Source organism: Periplaneta americana, chromosome 7 (assembly GCF_040183065.1).
Source record: "Periplaneta americana isolate PAMFEO1 chromosome 7, P.americana_PAMFEO1_priV1, whole genome shotgun sequence".
Taxonomy (NCBI): domain Eukaryota; kingdom Metazoa; phylum Arthropoda; class Insecta; order Blattodea; family Blattidae; genus Periplaneta; species Periplaneta americana.
Genome location: NC_091123.1, coordinates 169,197,061 through 169,203,060, shown reverse-complemented (window position 1 = coordinate 169,203,060; position 6,000 = coordinate 169,197,061).

Genomic DNA, 6,000 nt, shown 5'->3' with positions numbered 1-6,000 from the left:
GCCGGATGACTTAAAAATGACTGTCGTACGAAAGAGCCTAAAGAGCCGACCACTCAACTGGGCGCTAGTGGCCCTAGGGGATAATGTCACTTATGAGGAATTCAGAGAAAAATTTTCGGAGAGATACTGGGGACAAAGACAACAACAAAGAATTAGGAAGGAAATTAATCAGAGCAGGTTTGACGCGGGAAGAGGCGTTTCTATGATTGACTATTTTCTTGAAATTGTTAAGAAAGGGAAAAGCCTCAATCCGCCAATACCGGATTCAGAGCTGATCCAAACTGTGATTTCGCAGTATCCCGAGAACATAAGATATAATCTGATCGTAGCGGGGCCCCGAGACTTCGGGGAAACAATAGATTTATTGACTGCGCTGGATGGTTCGGACGCCACGCACTATGAATGTAGTGGACAGGCAGATTATGAACATGGCAAAGGAAAGGGTTCAAGCCCCACCGACCAGAAAGCGGGGAAGGGGGCAAGTACAGCCTTTTCATCCCCAAGGAAAGGAGCCCAAAATCAGAGTAGCTGGGGTTGTGATAGGAGCCCCAACAATGCATATAGTCGACACTATAATGACCATAACGGAGGGAAAAGTCCCAACAGGGAGAGAAGGATTGACCCGTCCTTTGGGGGTCCTTACAATAATAGTAGGAATAACCAGAGTAGTCATAACAGGATGAGGAACGATCGAGGAGGTGTTGGTCCCGTGCGTAGGGTTAACCACATACGATGGTACACGGGAAGACAAGAAAATGGAAATAATAGGCTTAGAACCCAACCACATTGGCTTCGAAACAGAAATTACCGACAGGGATTCTGGCAGCCTAATTTTAGCAGGGGACCGCAAAATCGAGGTGATTGGAGGAGACAGGAGCAGGAGAGAGATAGGCGAGGCGTCCTACAAGAAATGGCCTCACAAGGATGCAATAGGCCACCTACACAGTGTAACGTGGGACAAAGCAGGAATAGAGACATGAACGGACGTCAGCAAAGTCCGGTCAGAATGAATATGGACCGGGAGCCTATAAATTGTAGAAATAGAGACGAGATAGCAGTGGAACCGACTGCATCGCACTCGGGAAACTGCTAGACGGAAGTCTCAAGGGTTCGGAGATTTCTGTAGCTAAGTGCAGTAAGCCACTGTCAAAAGAATCCACCAACGCGGTAAGCGTAAAGAGACAGAGCGAGATTACTAACCCAGAGTTAGAAAATAATGGGACTTATGTATTGCCTTATATAGATGCTAAAATATTTGGGACAAAGTGTTGTGTGTTGTTGGACTCGGGCTCCACAAATAATGTATGCAGCTTGGAATTTTTTCAAAAGGTTAGGGATTCAGGAATAAAACTGCAAACGTTACCGATATGTTCACTGTACTGTGCGGGCGCCCTAAGCAAGAAGAAGGAAAAGGTAAAATATCAAGTATGGTTCGAGTTAGAGTGCGGAGACGTGAAATTAAATGCTATTTTTCTTGTGATACAAAGGTTGACTACCGACATCATTATTGGAGTAGAAAGCTTTTATGAATGGCACGCGCTATTAGATTTCAGGGAAAACAGACTAGGGGTTACGGCAGGTAACGGCAGTGTAGGCCATGTCCCATTCAGTAGCAATAGCGCTAGATCGGAGTTAGATGAGAGAACCGCGGGAGAGATAGAATTACAGGAAGAGTTATTTTTCGTAGAGCATCTCAAAATTTGGAAGAATGTAATTATAGAGGTTAATCCGTGGGAAGGTAACGAGGTAACTAGGGGAGTGTGTCAAGTAGGCTGCGGAGAATGCGAGTTGTGTATCGGCGAATTAGTCCAGGCGAGACAAATAGGACGTAATCTCATTAGCGGTAGGGCCAGATATTGTAATGAGAGTTCGCCGGGCGATCTTAGGCAGGTAGTCGCGTCTAACAATAGGAAGACAGATACTTTCGAAATAGTGAGAGATAAAGTTAACCAGGCACACGGCCTGAGTGAGAGTGAAAGAAAACGCTTAATGGATGTTGTAGGTAGCCATTTAAATGTCTTTTCAGATGCGCCGGGTCTGTGTAGAGTGTATACACACAAAATTAAGGTGGTAGGAATGGAGGAATTTCGGCATAAATGTAGACCCATCCCCCTATCTTTAAGGGATCAGGCAGACGAAGTCATAAATGATATGTTAAAAGACGGAGTTATAGAGGTATCGGACTCGCCTTATGTAAATGCATTGTGCTGGGTTAGGAAGCCCAATGGAAGCTTAAGAGTAACGATCGATGCCCGACACGTTAACTCGTTTTCAGTTAAAGATAATTTCAGGACGGAGTCAGTGGACACTTTGTTAGGCCGTATCAGTGACTGTTCTATATTCACTAGTTTGGACTTGACCAGTTCGTATTGGCAGATTCCGCTGGACGAGGACTCGAGAAAATTCACAGCGTTCCTACATAACGGGAAAGTTTATCAGTATACCCGATGCCCATTCGGCATCGCGAGTTCTGGATCTGCGCTACTAAGGGCACTTGACATAATTTTTGGTGATTCGACGAAAGGTTTTCTGGCACAGTACATTGACGATTTTCTTATATATGGCAATAATGTGGATAGGCATATTAGGGATATTGATTTTGTACTCACTAAATTGAGAGAGGCTGGTATGACAGTCAAGCTGGGGAAAACAGCATTTTTTAAAGTTGAAACAGTTTTCCTGGGTTACGTAATTTCGTCTGACGGAATTAGACCGGACCAAGAGAGAATTCAGAGCATTGCGAGGATCCCGCCGCCGAGGAACCGGAAACAGGTTCGTAGGTATCTAGGTATCCTACAATACCAGAATCGGTTTCTCGTCAATTATGCTAAGCATGTAGCCCCACTCAGAGCATTGTTGAAGAAGGATACACCCTTCAGGTGGGGGTCGGCAGAGCAGGAAGCATTCGATCGAACGAAACTGCTTTTTGCCGACTCAATTCTGTTGGAAAGGCCTAACGACAGCCTACCTTTTCAGATTTATACGGATGCGTCTTCATATGGATATGGAGCAATTCTATGTCAGACAGATGAAGATAATAAGCGACATGTGATTGCCACAGCTTCTAGGGGACTGTCGCGTACCGAAAGCAACGCATCAATCACGGAACTAGAGATTTCTGCTGTGTACTTCGCACTACAGAAGTTCCGTCAGTATATCTTTAATAGGCAGATAATCATATTTACTGACCATGTAAGCCTAGCGTTTCTGAGTAGATGCAAATTGACGAACTCTAGAATATCTAGATATGTGCACGAAATTTTGGCTCATGATGTGACGATTAGACATATTCCGGGGGCAGACAATATCTTTGGCGATTGTCTCTCTCGTTTGAATTCCAAATCGGGGCTACCGGAAACTATCACCGCCCCCGCGTACGAAATTGCCGTGATGAAAATTGATTCCACGAGGGATGGAGCTCTGACGGGAAAATTTCGGAAAATTGCAGATTTGCAGCAGGAGGATTCCACGATAAGGGCCTTAATGGACAAAGCTAGAGAAATCTCACAGGTGAAAGACGAAGTGTATGGATTGCGCTCTGGTATCTTGTATAAATTGCATGGTAGGGATATCCAGAAGTGGAAGATATACATACCTGCGAGTATGGAGAATGAACTTATAAATAACTTTCACCTATCTATGTGTCACTCTGGGAGTGATAGGATCATTTTAACTATGTCAGAATCATTTTATATTAAGCAACTGTCAAAGAAGGTTAGAAGGGTAATATCTCGTTGCGAGGTCTGCCAGAGGGCGAAACCTCTAAATGTAAGGTATGACAATGTACCACAAGTCATTATCAGGGGTAAAAAGAATGAACTTGTAGCAGTGGACGAACACGGTCCAATGCCCACATCGTCCTTCGGACACAGGTACATATTTGTTACGTACGATGTCTTCACAAAATTTGTAAAGATTTACCCTTTAAGAAATATCTCTAGTAAATTGTGTGCTGACAAGCTGGTTAGAGATTACATACCGACTTACGGTCCGGTAACAGCGGTGCTCAGTGACAATGTGTCGGTACATAAATCGAAAGTGTTTTGCAAAAGGCTGGAAGATGCGGGCGTGAAACTATACAATTGCTCCGCATACTTTCCCAGCGGTAATCCCTGCGAAAGAGCGCTTAGGGATATATCATTGTACCTCCGTATTCTGTGTCACCGAAACCATAAGGACTGGTTTAGGCAATGTGAGGTGATTGAGAGAGTCATGAACCACTCTATCAATCCAACGACCGGAATAGCTCCGATCAAACTTATGTTAGGGATCGATCCCGATCCCATGATAAAGAGTTTGCCGCAGGCAATACAGGAGGGTGAGCCTCCTAGTGATGAACTACTGTGTAAACTAGCTTTCGACCGAATCAGGAAAAAGGCTGAGTATAGACTCGGTAAAGTTAAAAGATATCGCCACAAATGGGAGCCCTCACCCGGCGATTTGGTATTGCTAAGGGACGTGAAGTTATCTTCCGCCCTTAGAGGACGTTACTCACGCATGGAGCTACTGTACAAGGGGCCCTACGAAATTAAGAGTAAATACGGAGACCATACTTTCGAATTGGTAGAAAGGGGAAAAAGTAAACCTGTTGGAAGGTACCACAAGCAACTCTTGCGGCCTTTCAAACAGGAGAGGCTAGGAGGCAGGAATGAGAAAGAGTAGGATGGTTAGTCTCACGCGTACAGCTAGGTGAACCTGTACAGGGCGGCTGGTACAACCAAGCACGCAGAGTGTGTAATTGATCAATTAATAAATAAATGTAAATATGTGAATGAATGGTATTGTACATATGTAAATGTGGATATAAATTGTACATTGTTGTGCTTATTGTGTGAGAGTTGTGTACATAGAAAGGCTTGTGAAGATATATGTAATATTTATTGTAATTGTTTGTAGTGACATTGTAATCTCACTGTATTGTAAATAATGTGTTACCGGCTGATCGCGTGGGGGAACTATGAGGCTAGTTATAGGCAGAAAGCGGGGACATCTCATAACATTGGAAACTCTTTCGGGAATTTCCAATGGTTATGTAGATGGGCATTTGAAGCAGTAATTAGGAGAGGGAGAGACCGATTTATTAACGAAGTGATATCTCCATATTTTTATTACATGTATTCGCGGGGATGTTCTGGCGACTTCGTTAGAATTGGCTTCCCCACACAGGTGTTCCGTCACTTGTCAGCATCGGACAGATTTAGGGCCACCTTGAGCGGGGTTTCGTAGAGACTCGATGAAGCATAAAAGCCGGAGTCGGACTAGACCCGTGGGAAAGATACTGCCAAGCTTGGGTTTTCCAAAGAACGGGTATTCTTGTGAGATATACAAACTAATTTGATGTTATGGGAAATCCAAAGTTTAAATTTAGAGATGACATATTTCGCGCCCAATAAGAAGAGATCTGGGTCCAGCTTATGAGGTCACTTTGGACCAATAGGGAATAGATTTTAGGCCAGTTAGTGACGTAGTTTTTAACCAATAGAATAGTTAGTTTTAGCGTAGGATAGGTTTTTATAAATAAGGGTGACGGGGAGCGGAGATGACGACTACTATTCCGCTTCGGAGCGGAGATCATCAAAACAACTTTACTTCGTGTCGGCGGCCCTACATACAGGGCAGAATAACTACTTCGTTTGGTGTCGACAGGACTACTATTTCGCTTCGTGTCAGAGTGTACCGGACAGAGTATTGAATTTGTAGTATCGGATAGAGCTTATCCAGAGCCGCCATAGAGTCGATACAAAAGGCGATCAACGATTGAATTATATGTCAGCCGGAAATACATATTCTAGGGTTTACCAAGTGGATAGGACAATAAACTCATAGTTTTGAAGTGTACGCTGCCTTTTATTTAAGTAGCCGGCTTGGTATTATTCCCGACATCAACCTATACCACAACCGTACCTCGGCTACCCTGAGTGAATCTCACGCAACATCGAGACGCACCCACCCTCAAATGGCGCCCAACGTGTGGTCACAATAACCACTCACCCTCAAATG